This window comes from Sus scrofa, chromosome 10 (assembly GCF_000003025.6).
Source record: "Sus scrofa isolate TJ Tabasco breed Duroc chromosome 10, Sscrofa11.1, whole genome shotgun sequence".
Lineage (NCBI taxonomy): Eukaryota > Metazoa > Chordata > Mammalia > Artiodactyla > Suidae > Sus > Sus scrofa.
In genome coordinates, this window is record NC_010452.4 from 52,727,795 (window position 1) to 52,752,518 (window position 24,724).

A 24,724-nucleotide genomic window follows, 5' to 3' on the forward strand; every position below is an offset into this window, starting at 1 on the left:
TGGTTTGGTTCCTCCTTTCCTGCCTTCTTTTGGATTAGAATAGCTTTAGATGTTCCTTCTGTCACGTTCTATTTTTCCCTCTACTTATTTGAAAATTATGTACTCTGTGTATACTCTGTTAATGGTTACTCAGGTATTTTTACCTGCATTTAACTCGAACAAAATCTGAAGTTAATCAACAACTTTACCTCGTTTCCAAACAGTACAAGGACCTTAAGATGCTTTAAATGTAATTACTACCACTCATGTCATAATTTTTGACCTATATTTCAATTCTAACATTTTTCCTCCCCCTATATAAGCATTATATTATGGTTGTGCAATGCAATATTTGCTTAGTTTTATCTGCATATCTCCAAGTATTTTTCATGATTATGATTGTGATTATTGCATCTTGTACCTGCTGTTTTCAATCATTTTCTTCTAATTGAATTATACCATTTAGAATTTCCTCTAGTGAGGATGTTTTGTTGGTAAAATGTCTCAGTCTTTTCACTGGATGACCAGGCCATGAGGCTAAGGTTAAAATGCAGATAAGTGCTACTCAGAAGAGGCCAGTGCATGATGAGTTCTCTGAGAATAGATAGCATACCCACCAGGCTCAGGTGATGGAGCATTTACTTACAGCAAGAGAGGAAGAGAGGGTGCACAAGTTCTGGCTCCTTGAAATGCATCAGTGCACTCTGGCCAGTCCACAGAAGTCTGCACCCATCCCCTTCATGCTGCAGTTGAAAGGCCTGTCACCCACCCCACCCCATGGGATCTAGAATACAGAAAGCCGGGAGCATGCCTGAAGGCCAGTGATGCTGCACTTACATCAAGCCCAGAACTTGGAAAGATCTTACTCTGCAAGGTAACTAGCCCAGCACAGGCTGTGAGAGTTCATCTCTCAGTAAGGAAGTGTCCAGGCCCAAGGCCACTTGGATGGCCAATCAGGGGATGAGAAGTTGAGCATGACTGCCTTTCCTTTCCATTAAAGCCAACTTTTGCTCTGTACAGAATTCTAGGTTGACAGATTCCCTCTCAGTACATACATATGTTATTTCACATTCTTTTTGTCTTCCACAATTGCTGTTAAAAAGTTAAATGTGAATCTACTTATTCTTTTGAAGATGATCAATCTTATCTCTCTGGCTGCTGTTAAGATTTTGTTCTCTTTGTCTTTGGAGTGCTAAAGTTTCATAAAGATTTGTCTACGGGTTGATTTCTTTATTATTGTCCTGTTAGGGATTCATTAGATATTTTGGATCTGAGGATTGGTGTTTTCCCTGGTTCTGTTAAATTCTCAGTTACTGCCGTTTCCAATATCACTTCTATCCTCTTTTCTCAATTGCCTCTTTCTCGTACTCTGATAAAATGTTTGTTAGACTTTTTTTTTTCTATTTTCCATATATTTGAGAATTTTTTACTCTATATTCCATGTCTCTTAGTCTCTCTTATATTTTCCATCTCTTTGTTTCTATGGAGTACCTTTTAACTAATTTCTTCAGATATAATTTCAAGTTGACTGATATTCTACTTAGTTATATAGGCTTAACCCATTGTCATTTTCAATGATTATATTTTTAATTTCTAGAAGTTATATGGGATTTTTTGGCAATGATGAATAAAACTGCTATAAATAATTGTGTGCAGCTTTCTGTGTGGACATATGTTTTTAACTCATTTGGGTAAATGCCAAAGAGCACAATAGGTAGAGTGTATGGTAAAAGCATATTTAATTTTGTAAGAAGTGGCCAAACTGTTTTCCAAAGTGGCTGTACCTTTTGGCATTCCCACCAGCAATGAATAACAATTGTTGTTGCTATACGACCTTGCCAGTATTTTGGATTTCAGCCATTCTACAGGTATGGAATGGGATTTTATTGTTGTTTTAATTTGCAGTTCCCTGATGACAGTGTGGAGCATCTTTTCATATGCTTAGTCACCATATCTATGTCTTCTTTGATAGGGTGTCTATTCATATTTTTTGTCCATTTAAAAATTGAGTTGTTTGTTTTCTTATTGTTGAGTTTTAAGAATGTATATTTGGGATAACAGTCCCTAGATATGTGTTTTGCAAATATTTTCTCCTAGTTTATGATTTGTGTTTTTATTTTATAACAATAACATTTAAGGAACAGAGGTTTTAAATTTTAATGAAGTCCAATATATCAAATTTTTCCTTCATGGATCATGCTTTTGGTATTGTATCTGAAAAGCATCACCAAACCCAAGGTCACCTACATGCTTTTCTATGTTATCTTTTACCAGTTTTACAGTTTTGCCTACATTTAGGTCTATGGTCCACTTTGAGTTAATTTTTGTATAAGATCTGTATCTAGATTGCTGTTTTTGCATGTGGATGCCCAGCTGTTCCAACATCTGTCTTTTGACACTGAATTGCCTTTGTTCTTTGTCAAAGATCAGTTGACCATAATTGTCTGGGTCGGTGCCTGCACTCTCTCTCTTCTGTTCTGTTGGTCTGTTTGTCTGTTTTTTCACCAAAACTGTACTGTCTTGATTACCATAACTTTATAGCGAGTCAGGTAGTATCAGTCTCCCAGATTTGTTCTTTTCATTCAATATGTGTTGGCCATTCTGGGTCTTTGTCTCTCTATAAAAACTTTAGAATCAGCTTATTATGTCTGCAAAATAACTTGCTGTAATTTTTATTAGGATTGCATGGAATCGATAAATCAGGTTGTGAAGAACCGATATCTTGACAATATTGAGACTTTCTACTCATGAACATTGAATATATCTCCATTTATTTAGATCTTCTTTGATTTCTTTAGAGTTTTGAAGTTTTCTTCATGTGGGTGTTTTGCACATTTTGTTAGATTTATTTCCTTTTTTTTGATTGTGAATGTAAGTGGTATTATGTTTTTAATGTCAAGTTCTAGTTCTTCATTGCTGGTATATAGAAAACAATTGACGTTTGTATATTAACCCTATATCCTGCAATCTTACTATATTTGCTGATTAGTTCCAAGAGATTTTTGGTTGATTCCTTTAGATTTTCTACAGAGGCAAACGTATCATCTGCAAAGACAGTTTTATATCCTCTTCCCAATCAGAATACCTTTTATTTCCTTTTCTTGCCTTATTGTGTTAGTAGGACTTCCAGTACAATTTTGAAAAGAAGTGGCAAAAGAAGCAGTCTTTCCTTTTCCTTGTTCTTAATGGAAAGTTTCTACTTTCTTGCCATTGAGTATAATGTCGCTAGTGGGTTTTTTTTTTTTTTTTTGCTTTTGTAGAGCATTATCAAGTTGAGAAAGTTCCCCTCTATTCTTACTCAGTTTTTACTCACAAATGGGTGTTGGATTTTGTCAAATGCTCTTTTCTGGATCTATTGATATGGTCATATGAATATTCTTTTTAGCCTATTGATGCTACAGCTTACATATATGGATATTCAATTGTTGCACCAGTTTGCATATTTGGCATGAATCTCACTTGGTTGTGGTGAATAATTCCTTTTATGCGTGATTGGAATCAATTTGCTATAAATAAATCTGTTGTGGATTTTTATATCTCTATTCATAAGAGATATTGGTTGGTAGTTTTCCTTTTTTGTAATGTCTTTGTCTGGTTTTGGCATCTGGATAATACTGGCCTCATAAAATGTTAGAGAATATTCCTTCTACTTCTATTTTCTGGAAGAAATTGTAAAGAATTGGTATAGTTACTTCCTTAAGTGCTTGGTAGTATTCATCTGTGAACTCATCTGAGCCTGATACTTTCTGTTTTGGTGGCAGGATGTTAATTATTGATTCAGTTTCCTTTATAGAAATAGGGCTATTCAGATAACCTTCTTCTTGTATGAGTTTTGGTGTTGCATCATTCAAGATTTTAGTCCATTTCATCTATGTTATAAAATTTGTGGGCAAAGAATGGTTCCTAATATTCTTTTACTATCCATTTTATGCCCATAAATCAGTAGTCATGACTTTTCTTTCATTTCTGACATTAGTGTTTATGTCTTTTCTCTTGTTTATTTAGTAAGCCTGGCTGGAAGTGAAAGTAGAGCAAAGCTTGGTGCTGAATACTCTAAAAAGTTTCTTCTAGATACAGACAACTCTTACTCTCAGTTCAGCAAAGAATTTTTATTTTTATTTTTTATTCTATTTTATTTTTACCGCCTCACCTGTGGCATGTGAAAATTCCCAGGCTAGGGGTCGAATCAGAGCTGCAGTTGCAGGCCTATACCGCAGCCATGGCAACACTGAATCTGAGCCATGTCTGTGACCTATACCACACCCTGTGGCAATGCCAGGTCCTTAACCCACTGAGCAAGGCCAGGGATTGAACCCACTTCCTCATAGACACTATGTTGGGTTCTTAACCCACTGTGCCACAAGGGGAATGCTAGAAGTTATTTTTAAAAGCACTAAGAGGAGTTCCTGTTGTGGCTCAGTGAGTTTGTATCCGTGTGGATGCTGGTTTGGTCCCTGGCCCTGTCAGTGGTTTAAGTGGTGTAGGTTGCAGGTACGGCTCATATTCTGCATAGCTGTGGCTGTGGAATAGGCTGGCAGCTGTAGCTCTGATTTGACCCCTAGCCTGGGAACTTCCATATGCCATGGGTGCAGCTTTAAAAAGACAAAAAATAAATAAAAAGCACCAAGAAAAATAAAATAAAACAATAAAATAGAAGCTCTAAGAAATATCCTTGGGTGGAAACCTCGGAGAAGGGAGTCATCAGTACAGCCATTTTCTATAACAGACTTCCTGAAGTGTATAAAGGCTGCTGGACCACTAGGACATGGAAAGTCTGATGAGACTGGAATCCTATGTCAAATTTTCCAACATAATTCCACTGGCCAGAACAGAAACAGACTCACAGACTTTGAAGAACTATGGTTACCAAAGGGGACAGGTGGGGGAGACAGATGGGATCAGGGTTTGGTTTTGTTTTTCTCTTTGGTTTGTTGGGGGGGGGGGCACTGGAGGTTTGGGCTATGCACACTGAGGTATATGGAATGACTGGACAAAGGGGACCTGCTGTATAGCACAGGGAGCCCTATGCAATATTCTGTGATAATCTGTGAGGGAAAAGAATCTGAAGGAGAATGGACGTGTGTACATAACTGAATCACTTTGTGGTAGAGCAGAAATTATCACAACATTATAAAGCAACTATACTTCAATAAAACTTAAAAAAAATGGAAAAAAAAAGAATTGTAAAAAGTCACAAAAGAATAGTGAGGAGTTAACTTCCTTCTCCAATATTAAGACATATTTAAAGGAATGTTAAAAGTATATACTTTGTAGAGCTCAGTCTTTTAGTGAGCCTGTGATCTTGGGCTGTAATCTTGATAAGTGCTTCTCAGTTTTGTTTTGTTTCATGGAAATAAGAAGGCTGGAATTTTCTGGAATTGGGTACTTCCCTTTCCCCACCTTGATAAAACCATAGTTAAACTCTGGTAAAACAGTTTCTCTTGAGGGCAGGCTTTGTTAGAAGAACAGAATTATCTGGGCTTATTTGAAAATGGCTACCTTTTTTAAAACACTTTTTTGTTTGTTTGTTTTTGTCTGCACTCGTGGCATGTGGAAGTTCCCAGGCCAGGGACTGAACCTGCACCACAGCAATGACCCAACCTATGGCAGTGACTATGCCAGATCCTTTCCCTAGGCCAACAAGGAATTCTTCAAAATGACTAATTTTTGCCAGAAGCAGAAGATTTTTCTCCAATCTTCCCTAAGAGAATCTGATAAGCTTTTGGAGGTAGAACTCACAAAAGTGTTGAAGCCCCCGTAAAACTAACTAGATCCCCCTGGAGTTTTTAACCTCTCTAGCTTGTCTCCAATAATTCATCAATTACAGATTAGATTTTCCTGTCTTTGTACTAATGCTTGTAGAAGCTTCTCCTGGGCTTCTGCTTCTTTTAAGTTATAGTCTCCATATGTGCCTGTTTATCTCTCCAATTTTGGGGAGCAGTGGTTTGCCCTGTGACCCCCTTTCACTGGTAGATCTAAAAAGAGGTGTTGACTTTCAGTTTGTTAGCTTTTTACTTATTGTGAAGTCAGGAGCGATGACTTACCTGTTGAACTGGAAACTGGAAATTCTTTGCTTTCCTTTTTCTGTGCTGTTTTATTTTAACCATGCCTTATTCATATTTTTAAGAGTTTGGAATGGCCGACAAAACTGATTGTGTGCATGTTATTTAAATGGAAATTAGATTTTAAAGCTATGGAAAGAATGAAGCAAGAATGCTGTTCATATTGGCTGTTGTAGAACTGGGCCTGAGAATTACACTGGGCCAAGAATTTCCTGTCAGTGAAAACAAAAGAGAAAAACATCATAAGTTGCCTAGTTATCTTTAGCTTGCTGACTGAGCATACCAGTTTTGAGTCAAGACAATATTCTCCTGCTTCGAAATTCCAAAGTAAATCTACTATGTGGCATAAACAAGTGAAACACTGAACAATTTGCTCTAATTGAATATTTATATAAAGTGACACTAAACTAGAACCTTTACAACATTAAGGAATGAATGGATGGCACGGGAATGGATGGTCTTTATTAAATGCCACTTTTCTCAGTGGGGCTTCATAGTTGTTGAGTGTTAATAGCTGGGGCCCAATAAAGACACTACTTTTTCCCAGCCACACTCTGAACTGAGTGAAAAAAAACCTATCAGTCAGCAGAGGAAGGTCACCAGTATCACCTTCTTATTCATAAGGCTGATTTTGGATAATGTGAATTCCGAGTGCAGGCCAGGAGTCTCCCCAGTACCAAACCCCTGAAACAGACTGGTGATTCTCTAGGGTGACAGGTAGCCCTGGACCAGGGAGAGGACCTCACACAGGACTTGGGAGAAGCAGAGAAAAGTGAAAGTGGAGGAGTTAGGCCTGTACACACCCACTTTCTACTTCCATGGGGGCAGAGAGAAGGGGGCACTCAGATGGAAGACTGCTCCCCTTGGTTCCCAGGATACCCGTGAGCAAAGTCAAAATCCTCCCTAAGAAGCACAGGCAAGTGCTTGGTTGGGACTACACTTCTGCACCACGGTACAGAAACAAGGTGGCTTTGGCCTAGAAGATAATGCATTGTCTGCTTTTCGAGTTGTAACAAAAGGTCCGTCAGACCCAGGGCAATGCTGGATTCTAAGCAGCATAAGCTCTAGGTTTGAGCCCTGGGCTGCATTAACTAAAAATGACTCACCCACCCCTCTACCCCCCACCCTGGTGACAAACACAGCGGACTTCCTGAATCAAGCAAATGAGGAATTTAGAGTTCTGGATTAAAATTCATTTGGAGGAAGTTCCTGTCATGGCTCAGAAGAAACAAATCTGACTAGGAACCATGAGGATGCAGAGTCGATCCCTGGCCTCACTCAGTGGGTTAAGGATCCAGCATTGCCGTGAGCTGTGGTGTAGGTCACAGACGCGGCTTGGATTTGGCATTGCTGTGGCTGTGGCTTAGGCCAGCAGCTGTAGCTCCGATTCAACCCTAGCCTGGGACCCTCCATGTGCTGTGTGTGCGGCCCTAAAAAGACTAAATAAATAAATAAATTTGGGGGATAGTTGAGGTTTTGTGGTAAAACATATTTTAAAGGGAAAGATGGGAAATTGAGATAATAGATAATATAGGGAAAAATATATAGAGAGTCTCCTTTTTGATTTGTTGCCAAAATATTAACCAAACTGTGTCTTATTAAGCAACTCAGTAATTTAATGAGTTAAGCTAATTAACTATGAACAGTCAAGTTTAGTGACATAGCTATACCACAAACAAGGGTTGGAAACTATGCACAGTAAGTGGTCTGAGCTGTTTTCGAGTTCAACTTCAGCTGGGTTGCCCAGACAGAATTTCCACCTTTTGCATTTTTCTTCCAAGGGTTCCACTGGGAGCTTAATCTGAGCAGCTGAAAAGTGTGAGTAACTGTTAATGCTTCCATTTCTCTCAGCAAAGGGATTTAATTAAACTCAGTTATGCACATAATTCACACATCTTTGATTGCTCTTCCTAAACCTCTTTCAGTATTGCTTTGGCGGTTAATTGCAGCTTGTTTGGAGAGGAGGGGGGGGAATTATGCATGGCAAATATATTTAGCATTTTTTTATTTAATAAAGATAGCTGACAAACACATCCAGTAATAAGAGGAAACTGTATGTACACCCTGGAAGAACAAAATTTGGATAATAATAATAATTTCATAAAGTTAGTGAGATAGACTATTATTACATACTTACTGGCCCATGACAAATTGAATTCTTATTTCTTCACATTTGTTGGAGGTGTCATAGGTTACAGTGTCTCAGAATCTGCATTGGATTCAAATTAGACTAAATGCTGAGTTCTTCCCTAGGTAAATGCATTATAAAGGAAATAAGAGAATTGGCAACTTCTGTTGAATTTCAGTTATCTGTAGTTCCTACTCACTGTCTCCAAACTTACCTACCTAAAGCCAGATTTCAGACCATTCATCTCTTTAAAAAACATTGATAGCTCTCTGCTATTCACAGAATAACTCCCATAAAAGCAAGTTGGAGGAGGGAATTCAAGATCTGAAGTAATTTGGCCTGATTTTAACTCTCTAGAGAATAAACACTCTTATTAGTGTCTAGTCACATTAATCTATGGCTTTTCTTCAGACCCTGCATGTTTCCCCAGTCTATTATTGTTTGCTTAATCAATTCTTTTTTTTTTTTTTTTTTTTGGTCTTTTTTAAGGCCACACCCGAGGCATATGGAAATTCCCAGGCTAGGGGTCGAATTGGACCCATTACACCACAGCTCATGGCAACACTGGATCCTTAACCCACTGAGCAAGGCCAGGGATTGAACCCATGTCCTCATGGATACTAGTTGGGTTCATTAACTGCTCAGCCATGACAGGAACTCGTTAAATCAATTCTTTATGCAGTATAGCATAGTGGTTACAAGCACAGCCTCTATGTTTCAGATTTTGTTCTACTGCATAGTAGTTGAATAATCTTGGACAAGTTTCTTAATCTATCAGTGCCTTAGTGTTTGTGTCAGTAAAACGGAGCTACCAATAGTATTTGTCTCCTAGTGTTGCTATGAGAATTAAGTGAAATATTGCACATAGTCTGCTTAGAGCAGTGCTTGGCTCATAGTAAGCATGTGATAAGTATTAACCTGATGACAATGATTAACCTCATGATGATGATAATGATGATGATGTGGTAATGGTGGTGATGGATGGAATGCCCTTCTCCAATATCTACGTATTAAAAACCTCAGTGGAAATCAAGGATGCAGAACAGAAAAGAGAAAAAAGATTGAAAACTAATGAAGAGAGTCTCAGAGAACTCTGGGACAACGTTAAATGCACCAACATCCATATTATAGGGGTGCCAGAAGAAGAGAGAGAGAAGGGGACAGAAAAAATATTTGAAGAGATAATAGCTGAAAACTTCCCTAACATGGGAAAGGAACCACTCACTCAAATCCAGGAAGCACAATGAGTACCATATAAAATAAACCCAAGGAGGAATACCCCGAGACACATATTAATCAAACTGACCAAAATTAAAGACAAAGAGAAAATCTTTAAAGCAGCTAGGGAAAAGAAACAAATAACGTACAAGGGATCCCTGATAAGGTTATCAGCAGATTTTTTTCAGCAGAAACTGCAGGCCAGGCCAGAGGGAGTGGCATGATATACTTATGTGATGAAAGGAAAAAACCTCCAACCAAGATTACTTTACCCAGCAAGGCTCTCATTCAGATTTGAAGGAGAAATCAAAAACTTCGCAGATAAGCAAAAACTAAGAGAATTCAGCAACACTAAAGTAGCTTTATAACAAATACTAAAGGAATTTTCTAGGCAGAAATGAAAATGCCACAACCAGAAACAAAAATACCACAAATGACAAGTCTCACCAGTAAAGGTATATACAGTAAAGATACAAAATCATCCATGCACAATTATGGCACCAGAATCAGAAATCGTGAGAAGAGGAGGGTACAAATGCAGGACACTGGAGATGCACTTGCAATTAAGAGACCAACAACTTAAAAACTTCACTTATTCTAGGTCAATTTAAATTCTTCCTTCTCTAAGAAGTCATTCCTCACTTCTCCATACTCTTGGTTTGTATTTAAGTGGACTAAAATCCTTGCTGCTGATTGGTGGTGTGTGGGAGAACATTAAGTAGGACCGACTAGCTTCATGAAGAAACTGAGTTTTAACTGAAATTTTCGAATGCAGTGGTCATTAATGTAGGTTAACAGAGAGAGGAATGGTCATCTGAGTGAAGAGGAGGAGGGGGTGATGTATGATGGGGAAAGGCAGAATATTTCTGGGGAAACGTCATGAGTTTTGTCTGGCTATACATGAAGTCACCCAAGGAAGATGTGGTTCTAATGCTAGGGAAACAGATCATGGCTGGAGAGACTATTTCTAGCTGTGTTGTGAAATTCCAATGAACAGACTGTGAGAGATCTTTCACTTTCTTCCATTACCTGCAGATTTTACTTTTATTTTAATTTTTGTCTTTTAGGGCTGCACACGTGGCATATGGAGGTTCCCAGTTTGGAGGTGTAGCCGCTGGCCTATACCACAGCTATAGCAATGTGAGATCCAACCTGTGTCTGCAACCTACACCACAGCTCATGGCAATGCCGGATCCTTAACCCACTGAGCAAGGCCAGGGTTCACACCCTCATTCTCATGAATACTAGTTGGGTTTGTTAACCACTGAGCCATGACGGGAACTCCCGATTTTATTTTTGTAAATACTTACATGTAACACATTTTTATAATAGTTTCTTCTTTATACAACACTGATGTAGTCAACAGAAGGCAAATAAAATCCCTGTTTTATGGGAAGAAGACTCTGAAAAGTTAAAAGAATGGCCTAGCTCTCAGACCATTAGCAGGGAGGCCAGAGTGTCCTTTAGTCAGTGGTGATGCTATGAAATAGTGTGGTCCTGATGCTGACTGTGTGGTGCTCCTATTCAACTCTAGTGTGCTGAGTACACCGTGGTGTGTGGTCCACTAACACAGGGATACTTTCCCTTTGGATTATCTGTAATACCCTATCTATGTATTCTTCACTTATTATAGTGGATTCCTGTCCTGCCCCCAACACTTTTTCAGGTCTGAGAAAGTGAAATCTCATTACAGCCAGAGTGACTTGTTCCCACTGAACTGTCAAATGAGGTCAAGAAAGCTCTTCCTATTCTCTAGTTAATCTCAGTATGAGCTCCATATTGAGTGGATTTTCCCATCTGCTGCTAAGATAGAGAATTAATCTTCTACAAGATAACCTATATATGGGTGCTCTGGACACACAAGCCTAGTCTTGCTGTGTTCACTGGCCTCCCCTCTTGATTTTGTTATTTGTGCAAGGACTGGAGGTTTCCCTAAACCTCAACTCAGTTGACCAAGGTTCTGGCACTCTGCCTAGCCTTTACCATCCCTGTCCTCAGAGATTATATCCCCCAGGAACTGGCTGAGGTTTTATTCTTAACTAGATATTCCACTAGTAACCATGACCCTACTGTGGTACCATTGCCACTCTCTGTTTACTGAGTTTGGCCACCTTTGATACCAGTACAAAGCCAGATCAATCCTGGGGTTACTAAACACATTGGACTCTCCCCATTGGGGGTCAATACTATACCTAGGTTAGTTTCTATAGATGGTCTCTGCCCACCATGGACTAGCCGGCTGGAGATATCACAGTGTATTGTAGCTTGTGTTTACCCAAGCCTCTTGAGCTGAATTTACCCCTGACCCTGAGCTTCCCTCTTAAAAAAAATTTGTGGAAAGAAAATGAGGTATTCCCCTAAAGACTGGTCAAATATTTAGCAGGAGTCTGCCTTACTTTCAAACTTTCATGTATTTATTTTAACTTTTCTTTAGAAAGATATATCATATTTTCAAAATCAGTTTATATGTAATTGTTAGTAGCTTTAAAAAAAAAACCTTTTTATTTTCTATAGTCCATATGTCTTCAGTTTTCAACATTTCTTTCTGATGGTCTTTAATTCTTTTTGTTATGATTGTTGACAAGTGTGCCCCTTCATCCATGTGTATGTAAATTCAAGCTTAATAGACAGACTGAAGTTGTAGGCTTTGAGCCCCCCTGATGACTTAATCAAGACTGAAAGAGCCAACACAGAGTGGATGCATGCAAAGGAGGGATGTCCCCACTGGGAGCATTCCAGTTAGTGACAATGACTTTTTGCTTAAGGAATTGCTGATTCAAATGTATATGAGTTAGGGACTTTATTGTACTTGAAATGCAATGCTCAATAAACATTGCCATCACCTTTTCCTGTCATTGTTACCATCATCATCATAAGCTGACCTTCTTTCGATACAAGCCTACACTTTTGTGGATATTGCATTTTAAGAATACATTCTCTGTGCATAAAGTACTATGGGATAGGATGGAATTACCCTTATAACAGTGAGCGAGTTTTAATTTTTTATGTTCGACTTTGGTTCAGAGGATAAGTCAAGCAAACAACATTGTAGAAGGTATCAATTCAACATCACAGAAGTGCACTGTGTGAAAGCCAGCTGGGATCTGGAAAGTGGTCGGGAGGCTGTGTTTCCCAGCTACCCTTTCACTGCAGACCTGGAAGGAGAATTCAGCCATCACACAAGAAAGAAGGACAGTGCAGACACCTTGCCCAAGTTTAACTAGAATTTGCCTTGATTGAGGAGTAGAGAGAGGCAAACCCAGATGTAGTTCTTAAAGATGAAGTGCATGGAGGCCTGCCCAGGACAAGGCTCTGTGCCAAGCATGTCACACCAAGCAGCCCATTTATTCCTTCCAAAAAACCGAGTGATACAGGAGCGCTTGTTGTCCTTCTTACAGATGAGGAAACTAAAGCTTAGAAGAAATAACACACCACATATCATTAGCTACTAAGCAGTAGAGCTGAGCTTTGAAACATTCCTTCCAGAATAAGAAATAAAAGAAAAAATGAACATCATTTGGAAGAGTCAGAGAAATCTCTGAAAATAACCAGTTGCAGAATTCAGAAGAAAATTCCTGAAAACATCTTCAATGGATTGAAAGAAGACATGGGCCGCAGTGAACTGGGAAGAGAAGACATGAAGATAGTTGAGGTGAAATCTTAACAGAATAAAAAGCCAACATAATAAAATGAGACAAAGGGAACCAGAGTGAATCATGTAAGTTCTTATTTACACTGCATCTATTTTAGACTGTCCCTTTATCTGCCCTTGTTCTATCTATCCTGGTGCCTATACCACATTCTGTTGTAACTTTGTAATATATCAACATCTGGTAGGACAAGGCTGTCTTCATTATTCTCCAGTGTTCAGTTATGACTGAAAATATCTCTCAGCAAAATACAATAAAAGGGAACTTCCCCATACTGATAAAGGATACCTAGCAAGAACCTGCTGCAAATATCGTCATTTAATGATAAAAATTTTAAAGCATGCCTTTGAAGGTTAGGAGCAAGAAAGGATGCCAGCTATCAGTGCTTCTATCCAGTTTTGTCCTACTCAGTAAGATAAAACTAAAAGATAAAACATTTGAAAAGGCAAGAGTTCCCTTTGTGACCCAGTGGGTTAAGAACCTGACGGAGTTCAGCCTCACTCAACGGGTTAAGTATCTGATGTTACTGAAAGCTGTGGCATAGGTCACAGATGTGGCTCTGATCTGGCATTGCCATGGCTGTGGTGTAGGCCAGCAGCTGCAGCTCCAATTCAAACCCTAGCCAGGGAATTTCCATAAGCCACAAGTGTGGCCCTATAAAGAAAAGAAAAGAAAAAAAAAAAAAAAAAAAAAAGGCAAGACTAGCATCTTGCCTATGACATGATTAAAAAGGTAGCCATTTGGAGGGACTCTACAGATTAACTCTTAAAACTAATAAACAGCTTTCCTGGGAACAAGATCAAAGGATCAGAACCAATCGGGTTCCTATACAATTAGGAAACAGAACTTTAAAAAAGAGTTCTTCCATTTACACTAGCAGCATAAACTATAATATCCCCTTACGGCTAAGGGGGCCAGATAATAACACCCTTCCCTCTCCCCACATCTGAGTTTGGAACCAATTGAAAGATGGACAAAGTCAAGAAGAGGGACATCAGAACATGAGCAGAGGCCTCCAGAAAGCGGGGATTGGGACGTAGGAATATCAAAGGAAAGAGATTTCAAGTGGAGGGGATAGAAAGTGCCATGGTTCCTAGGAATCCATCAACTGCGCGTTTAGGGCTTGTAGGCTCGGTGAGAGGAAAGTGATAGGAAGGAAGCCTTTGCGTAAGGTTTTGAGGAAGGGAGAGTCATGACCACACTTTTGTCCTAACAGGCTCCTTCTGTCTGCTGTGAAGAGCACGGACTGTAAGGGCCAAGAGGTAAAGCAGGGGGCCCGTGAGGGGTTGGTGATGCAGTACAGGTGAGAGGGGGCCTGGCTACGTTTGAATGGTAGATGCGTAAGAGGTTGTCTCAAACAAACACTAAACAATATGTCATACAAAAAAATTAACTTAAATTGGCATAAGTGCTAAAAGGGAAAAGGGTTAAAGTGCTAAAAATTGAATGTATTAGGAAAAAATCGTGATTATATGGCAAAGAATGAGTAGCCTACTGTGTACGGACCACGTTATATCTGATAGGAGAACGTAAAGTCTGTAATAAAGTGTCCACTCTGCTCACCTTTGTGAGCTGGCTGATTGATATTCAGTCAGAACCTTGAAGATAGAGTCTAGACAAGCATGTTGACTTTTAAAAATCTAGTGACTTATCAGACACAATCTAGAATAGATTTACAAGGAGATCCTGCTGAATAGCTTTGAGAACTATGTCTAGATACTCATGTTGCAACAGAAGAAAGGGTGGGGGAAAAACTGTAATTGTAATGTATACATGTAAGGATAACCTGACCCCCTTGCAGTGGGAAAATAAAAAAATAAATATAAATATAAATAAATAAATAAATAAAATTCTAGTGACATCAGAGAGAAAAGAAAAACTTCTCAAAGTGAATTGAATTCCTTCATTGGACCAGAAAGGGTCACATTTCATTTCTGAGAGTCAGAACAATTCAAAATATTTGAGGTAAAAAATGTAAATAGCATGTTTTAATTCAACCTAGGTGATATAAATTGAATTTTTCATCTAGTTTTTATCGTTGCCATCTAAAAATAGTCCCAATAAAATGTGAATCGGTGTAGCCACTATGAAAAAGTGTGGCAGTCCCTCAAAACACTAAAAACAGAACAAGCATGTAATCTAGCAATTCCATTTCTGGGTATTTTTCTGAAGAAAACAAAAACACTAATTCAAAAAGATGTATGCATCTCTAGGTTCACTGCAGCATTATTTACAATAGCCAAGATATGGAAGCAATATAAGTGTCCATCTATAAATGAATAGGTAAAGAAGATGTGGTGTATATATACACAGTGGAATATTACTCAACCATAAGAAAGAATGATATCGTGCCATTTTCCACAACATGGGTAGACCTGGGGCTATTATGCCAAGTGAAATTGGTCAGACAGAGAAAGACAAATACTGCATAGTGGAAGCTAAAACACAAAACAGGTGAACAAACACAAAACAGAAACAGACTCACAGATACAGAAAACAAACTGATGGTTGCCAGAGGGACAGGAGGAATGAGTGAAATAGGTGGAGGAGATTAAGACATACAAACTTTCAGTTATAAACTAAACAGGACATGGGGATGGAACGAATGGCATAGAGAAGATAGTCGATAATCTTGTAATAACTTTGTATAGTGACACTTCGCAACTAGACTTATCATGGTGGCCACTTTGTAATAAACACAGTGAATCACTATGTTATACACCTGAAACGAATATAATATTGTAAGTCAATTGTACTTACAATGACAAAAAAATTCCCAGTGGAATATTTTATAGGTGAAGAATCTAGAAAACAGAGGAAAGGCAAGCCAGTGTTGCTGGGGCCCAAATAGGAGCAGCTATTCCTGCAGGCAGGACAGGTGGACAGCCACTGCCCAGTGGAAGAGGGCTGGAGGGGGAGACAAGGAAAAAAAAGAGAGAAATGACAGACATCACAAGACAGCTACCTGGACGAGGCGATAAGCTCTTAGGAATCACCCCTCGCTGCTCCCAGCAATCTTTTCAGGAGATTTGCTGAAGGATGGATTGTTGCCCTAATACATTTCCCACTTGAACAATTATTATTTTGAAAAGTAGAGTAGAATACCGCTGAAAATGAAGGTCATATTTATAGATGCTCCAGCTTGAAAAGCAAACAAAGCAGGTTGCTTGTGCCCCTCTATAGACAACTCAAGGGTGTAATTCATACTGATAGCATCTGAGATGCCTGGTTACACAAGGCCTTCTTCACACTTGAAAAGGAGGCAGGAGAAGCATCCAGCGCAGGATCTGAGTCCACAAGCAGGTGCAGTGCTGTAATGAAATCCTCCTCGGCCCCCGGCAGCTCCACTTACCAGGTGGATGAGTGCCGTGGCAGCCTAGCCCCTTGTTCTCAGCACTGTGCTGCGAAAAGTACATTTTAAAATAAATGTATAGTGCTGAGAGCACTGCTTCAAAAAAAAAAAATCTATGTTAAAATTAGCTGTTGTGAAAAGAGGTAACAGCTTGCAGAGCTGCTTTTAAAAAACATGGAAGACTGTATCTAACACACACACACATGTTATTTATAAGACAGTACAAAAGCCCTACTGCTGAGGGAGTGAGGGGAAGTGGAATCTTGAAGCCTGAGCATCAAGAGGGCACCTCTTTAATTCTCCTGCAAATCTGCCCCCATCATCTTGGGGGGAATCAGAAGGAATGATGGACATTGGTGTTTCCTTCTGTGTTGTTGCTTTTGAGGGATGGTTATCTCAGTTGGTCTGCCATCAGAAAGAATTGAGGGAAGAATCAAGCTGCCTTTGAAGACAGAAGCATGATGCTGGTGATGAAGGAGACCTGGGCTGAAGCAGGACCTTGAGGTCCACCTAGTGTTTATGCTAAGACATGCTTCCTTGGAAGATGCTGGATTTGGATCACCTCCCCGTGCAGCAGGCGCTTTCCCTTCCCTGGCCTGGGACGAGCAACGAGAACGGACCCCAGAGGATTTTTTTCAAAGTGTCGAGATGGTACTGGAAAGCCTTCATGACTGCTGGGGATGCTGGACCACTAGCTTTGGGGGATGGGCCGGAAGAGGGATGGTACCAAGAGGCAGGGACCATTCCGGATACTGCCAGGGAACTAGCCTGTGGGGCAGTGGGTGTCTGGGCAGCGCCCCCCTCTATGCCCTCAGCCCTGCCACCAACACTACGAGGCCCAGGCTGCTGTCTCCTGGTGCTGGATGGGCTGCCCTGCCACTTGACTGATGTCTGGGGCAGCTCCATGGATCTGCCTCCAACTGCAAAAGAGACAGAGCACTGGGAATCTGGACTTTTCACCATGTTTTGTGCCCAACATTGGCTCACAAGTTAGGGAATTCCTCGCCTAGAGGGAGGAATGCTTGGCTGTAAAAGACAAAAACAAAGCACAAAAGTAACCTCCCCAACACATCCACAACCCACCAGGCTTAAGATGCAGAATGCCGTTTATCAGTTAATTGCTGCCAAACTCAAAATATGGCAGAAGTTCCATCGAACTGTGTTCAAACTCCATGGTTGCCAAAAAAAAAGCATCCCAATCTGCAGTTAGAAAGGACGAGCCTTTTCCTTGATTCTGCCGTGTGCCTTCATGCCAGCAAGTGACACATGAGCTTGTTTTGGCCACTTCCTTTTGTGATGAGCTTTGTGGATCCAGGTCCATGCACAGCCAGGCCCCCTTGTTGGCTGTTGCCGCCCCGAGTTGGGGCACACCCCGTCACACACCCTGCCAGTCCGCCTCTGAGCAAGTTCCACTGGGTTCTGACTGCAAAGGAGAAACTAGGTAAAAGGCCAAACTGAAAGACCAAAGATATATCCGTCCATCCTCACATTCTGTAGAACAGACATGGGGTTGTTTGCATTATCTGTGAGAGAAAGAAATCCTTCAGGAGAGCGACCAGCTCAGCATTGTCCCCGTGTAAACCGCCCCATGTACAATGCAGAACCTGAGGACACGTCACATAAATCTGGAGTGTTCCACGCTGCATGTGTGCCTGTCTCATAAAGATTTAAATGGGAGAAGAAAGGGAAAGCAGGGAAAAGAAAAAGTATGACCCTGGAGAAAGGTAAACGGTTGAAGCTGTCTGGCGTTTGATCCCTTGGGTGATAAGCAGCCTAGGGTATCTGTCATAGAGGCGTTTGTTTTGTTTTTTTCCAATGAAAGTACGTATCTGGCAAGCTTCCCACGATGTGTGGAATGCGTCTAGAGCACTGTCTCTCCACTGGGTGGTCAGCCGCCGCTCCTCAAGTTTCACTTGGCAGTTGCTTTTTAACAAAATCTAAGTCCCAGAAGGGCCTCCTGGATCTTTCACATGTTTTCTCTTTGCAGCTGCCCACAGCTGACTCATGTCAGCGGTCACTTAAAGTCTGTTTCCCTTGTTGTTTACCAAAGCGTCGGAGATGTGTCTTGCGGATGGCAGGTTGTTTTCATGTTGGCTTATAACAAGTCATGTCAACCCATTTGCACATCAGATATCCTGAGGGCCAAGTGAGCTACAGAGGGGTTAACTCTTGGAGTGAGAAGTCGATCTTTATAAAATTTTAGAGGTGACGCGCACACACACACACACACACACACACACACACACACACACACACACACACAGAGGCCTTAAGAAAACCTGAGCTTTCAGAGAGAGAAAGGGTACGTTTCAGAACTCAGCAGTCAGGAGATAAAACTAGAATAATTCAGTTTAGCTACTTAGGCCTGGGGTTCCTCAACAGACGTGATAACAAAATGTAAATATTGATATCCAGCTGTCAGCCCATTGGCCTTCCTCGCAGAGGTTAGGAGAACTTGGCTTCCCTTGCTGAGAGCTGGCTGAGGACAGGCAGGAAATTCATACGAGAACATATTTATCCGATTTCTCCTTCTAAGTATGAGGCTTTAAGACAACACTACAGAGGAAACGTAGGGCTTCCTCTCCGACAGGTCCATTCTTGCCTTTCCCAACTGTCACGCTTCCAAGGGACCAAGCGGTTGAATCCTTTTCTCATCAGTGAAGGCAGACCCGACTTAGCTGTGAGGCGTGGAGCTCGACCTCGAGAGCTGCGTGCTCCTCACCAGCCTCTCGCCTCCTCTGAGTCCTCCCCCCTTTGCATTCTCCCCCCCAGGTTTGCTGCCCCCCTTTTACAGGTTAAACAACTCTTCCAAACAACAATCTCATCATGGCAGCCTGTATTTAAAGCTCTCTGCCTGGGACCCACTGCGGAGTGGAATCTTTTCATGTGGTTTACACTCTGGCAGTGTACACATTAAGAAAATATCAGGTAAGGTAAGGGCTATGATGGAATAATACAGGGTAGAGGGGAAAAATGACGGGGGCTACTGTACATAGGGTCAGGAAGAACCTCATTGAGAAGGTGACATTTTCACTGAGATCTGAGTGAAAAGGAGTAGCCAGCCTTGTGAGAATCTGAGACAAGATAAGTCCGGCAGAAAGAGCAAAAACACCAAAAGCAGGTGTTTGGAGAACACTGGAGCCACGGAGAGGAAAGAAGAACTGGGGTCCATCAGGCAGTGGTAGAGGCTTGAAATTTTGTAGATCTGCTTATCATGATGGTAGAGTTTTAAATGGGGGAGGAGGTATAGACTCTGGAGTACAGTTTTAAAACATCTCCTTGGCTGCTATGTAGAGAGTGAACTATGTAGGGGAGGGGCAGAGGGGGTGGAATCAATGATCTCAGTGACCAGCCGGACACGGCAGTCCAGGGAAAAGATGCTGCTGGCTTGAGCTTAAGGAATAAACCTTGGATGGATTATGGATGTGGTTTGAAGGTAGAGGTGACAGACCTTGCTAATGAGTTGGAGGTGAGGGAGAGGATGGTGATGGATGGGTTTTTGGCTTGAGCAACTGGACAGATGGCAGTGCCATCTATTAAAGCAGGAAGAGTCAAGAGAGAGCTGTAGAAGGGATACAAAGAACGTGTTCTGATTTGGCCATGGGAGCTGGGAGCTGGCCATCAGAAACCAAAGGGGAGGTAGTCAGTAGGCAATGAGATGTGCTATCCTAGAGTTTATGCCAAGAATTCCAGGTCAGGTTGGGACTAGAATGTAACCTTAAAAAGTAAAATGAAAAAGTATTAAAGGAAAAATAAGATGATTATTTTCGTCATCTTGGAGTATTATAATGTATTGTTTCAAATCATAAAAAGACTAACAGACTTGACTATATAAAAATTTTTGACATGTAATCAACAAATAACATTAGTTGCAGATGTACAACATAATGATTTGATATTTGTACATTGTATGAACTGATCACCGCAATAAATCTACTTAACATTCATCACCATACATAATTACACACATTTTTTTGTTGTGATAAGAACTTTATGATCTACACTTTATTTTTTTTGTCTTTTTTTTTTTTTTTTTGTCTTTTTGCCATTTCTTGGGCCGCTCCCGCGGCATATGGAGATTCCCAGGCTAGGGGTCGAATCAGAGCTGTAGCCACGGCCTACGCCAGAGCCACAGCAACGCGGGATCGAGCCACATCTGCAACCTACACCACAGCTCATGGCAACACCGGATCGTTAACCCACTGAGCAAGGCAGGGACCGAACCCGCAACCTCATGGTTCCTAGTCGGATTCGTTAACCACTGCGCCACAACGGGAACTCCTGTCTTTTTTTTTTTTTTTTTTTTTGCCGTTTCTTGGGCCACTCTCGCAGCATATGGAGGTTCCCAGGCTAGGGGTCGAATCGGAGCTGTGGCCTCCGGCCTATGCCAGAGCCACTGCAATGTGGGATCTGAGCCGCGTCTGCAAACTACACCACAGCTCATGGCAACGCCAGATCCTTAACCCACTGAGCAAGGCAGGGATCGAACCGGCAACCTCGTGGTTCCTAGTCGGATTCATTAACCACTGTGCCACGACAGGAACTCCTGATCTACACTTTAAAAATACAAGAGCCATGTTAACCGTATTCACCATGCTGTATACATCCCCAGGATTTGTTTATTCTGTAACTGGGAACTTGTACCTTTTGGCCTCTTTCACCCATTTCATCCTCCCAGCAGCCCCCATCCTTGCAACCACCAGTCTGTTCTCTTTATCTATGAGCTTGTTTTTTGTTGTTGCTTTTAAGTGAGATCATATGTTTGTTGTCTTTCTCTATCAGACTTACTTTGCTTAGCAAGTGCCTTGAAGTTCCATCCATGTTGTCACAAATGACAAGATTTCATTCCTCTTTATAGCTAAATAATATTCCATTGTATAATATATAGCACATTTTCCTTCCTCCTTCCTTCCTTCCTTCCTTCTTCCTTCCTTCCTTCCTTCCTTCCTCCCTCCTCCCTCTCTCTCTCTCTTTCTTTCTTTTTAGGGCCACACAGCAGCATATGGATGTTCCCAGGCTAGGGGTCTAATCGGAACTACAGGGTCTGGCCTACACCACAGGCACAGCAACGCAGGATCAGAGCCATGTCTGTGACCTACACCACAGCTCACGGCAATGCCAGATCATTAATCCACTGAGTGAGGCCAGGGATTGAACCTGCGACCTCATGGTTCCTAGTCGGATTCGTTTCCGCTGTACCATGACAGGAACTCCATATTTTTCTTCATCTCTTCATCTATCAGTGAACATTTAGGTCACTTCCATATCCTGGCCTTTGTAAACAATGCTACAGTGAATATATATGGGGTGCATATGTCTTTTCAAGTAAGTTATTTGTTTTCTTTGGATGAATACCCAGAAATAGAATTGTTGAATCATATGATACTTTATTTGTTTATTTAATTTTCTTTTTGGCTGCCCCATGGCATATGGAGTTCTCCAGCCAGAGATCAGATCCAAGCCACTGTTGCAACCTATGGATCATTTTAACCCACTGTGCTGGGCGGGGATCAAAACTTGTGTCCTGGTGTTACAGAGATACTGCTCATCTCATTGCACCATAATAGGAACTCTGATAGTTTAATTTATTGAGGAACCTTCATACTGTTTTCCACAAGTGGCTATACCAGTTTACATTCCCACCAATCCATTGCATGGGGTTCCCATTTCTCCACATTCTTGCCCACACTTGTTATTTCTGCCGTATAAATAGCAGCCATTCAGACAGGTGAGCAGTGATTTCTCACTATGGTTTTGATTTGCATTTCCCTGACCATTAGTTATGTTGAGCACCTGTTCATGTACCTGTTGGCCATCAGTATGTCTTTTTTGGAAAAATATCTATTCAGATCCTTTGCCCATTTTTAAATTGGATTGTTAGAGTGTTTTTTGGTATTAGTTGTATAAGTTCTTTATGTATTTTTATGTAATTAATGTAATTTATGTAATTAATACATAATTAATTATGTATTAATTCCTTATCAGATACATTATTTGCAAATATGTTCTCCTATTTGGTAGGGTTTTTTTTGTTTTTTTTGTTTTTTTCATTCAGTTATGTCTCCTTTGCTGTGTAGAAGCTTTTTAGTTTGATGTAGTCCCACTTGTTTATTTTTACTTTTGTTGCCTTTGATTTTGGTGTTAGATCCAAAACATCGTCATTAAGACTGATGTAAAGGAGTTTACCACCTATGTTTTCTTCCAGGAGGTTTGTAGTTTCAGGTCTTACATTCCAGTCTTTAATCTATTTTGAGTGATTTTTATATATGGTATAAGATCCAGTTTCATTCTTTTGCAGTGGCTGTCTCCTTTTCCCAATACCATTTATTGAAGAGTCTGTTCTTTCCCCCCATTGTATATTCTTGGCTTCTTTGTTGTAAATTATTTGACTTTATATGCATGTGTTTGTTTCTGGGCTCTCTATTCTGTTGCATTGAGCTATGTGTCTGTTTTTATGCCAATACCATACCATTTTGACTACCATAGCTTTGTAATATAGTTTGAAACCAGGTTGCATGATGCCTCCAGCTTTGTTTTTTCTCAAGATTTCTTTGGCTATTCAGGTTCTTCTGTGGCTCCATACAAATTTTAGGATTGCTTGTTCTAGTTCTATGAAAAATGCCATGGGAGGAAACAACCTAAATGTCCATCGACAGATGAATGGATTAAGAAGATGTGGTATATATACACAATGGGATACTACTCAGGCATAAAAAAGAACAAAATAATGCCATTTGCAACAACATGGATGGAACTAGAGATTCTCATACTAAGTGAAGTAATTCAGAAAGAGAAAGGCAAATACTGCATGATATCACTTACATCTGGAATCTAGTATATGCACAAATGAACCTACAGAAAATAAACAAACTCATGGACTTGGAGAACAGACTTGTGGTTGCCAGGGGGAGGGGGAAGGGGAGAGGGTGTTATGGACTGGGAGTCTGGGGATAATAGATGCAAACTGTTGCCTTTGGGATAGATAAGCAATGAGGTCCTGCTGTATAGCACTGGGAACTATGTCTAGTCACTTATGATGGAACATGATGGAAAATTATGGGAGAAAAACAATGTATATATGTGTGTGTGTATGACTGGGTCACTTTGCTGTATAGTAGAATTGACAGAACACTGTAAACTGACTATAATAGAAAAAATAAAAATCATTAATAAATAGAAAAGAAAAGAAGAATGCCATTGGAATTTTGATAGGGATGGAATTGAATCTGTAGATTACTTTGGATAGTATGGACATTTTAACAATATTAATTCTTTCAATTTGAGCATGGAATACCTTTTCATTTATCTTCAGCTGCTTCAGTTTCTTTCATTAATATCTTATAGTTAGTTTTCAGTGAACAGGTCTTTTACTGTCTTGGTTAAATTTATTCCTAGATTTTTTTTAAGTAATTGTAAATGGGATTACTTTCTTAATTTCTCTTTCTGATGGTTCATTTTTAGTGTATAGAAATGCAACAAATTTTTATATACTGATTTTATATCCTGCAGATTTACTGAATTCATTTATTGGTTCCAACAGCTTTTCAGTGGGGTCTTTAGGGGCTTTTTAAATATGTTATATGTCCTCTGCAAATAGTGACAGCTTTACTTCTTCCTTTTTAATTTGGTTGTTGTTTACTTCTTTTTCTGTCTGACTGCTCTGGTTAGAACTTCCAATACTATGTTGAATAAAAGTGGCAAGAGTGGGCATCCTTGTCTTGTTCCTTATCTTAAAAGAAATGCTTTAAGTTTTTCACCATTGAGTATGATGTTAGCTGCGGGTTTATCATATATGGCCTTTATTATGTTGAAGTATGTTTTTTATACTCACTTTGTTGAGAGTTTTTATTATAAATTGTTGTTGAATTTTGTCAGATGCTTTTCCTACAATTATTGAGATGATCATATGATTTTTACTCTTTGTTTTGTTATGTGTATCACATTGATTGGTTTCTGAATGTTGAACCATCATTGCATCCCTGGAATAAATCCCTCTTGACCATAATATATGATCCTTTTAATAAACTGCTGAATTTTGTTTGCTAATATTTTGCTGGGGATTTTTCTGTCTCTGTTCATCATGAATATTGATTTGTAATTTTTTTCCTGTGACATCCTCATCTGGTTTTGGTATCAGAGTGATGCTGTCCTTGTAAATGAGTTTGGAGGTGTTCCTTCCTCTTCCGTTTTTTGTTTTTTTTTTTTTTTAAAGTTTGCAAAGGATTGGTATTCTTCTTTAAATGTTTGATGATAGAATTCACTAGTGAAGTCATCTCATTCTAGACTTATTTGTTGGGAAGTTTTTGATTACTTATTCAGTCTCCTTGCTAGTAAT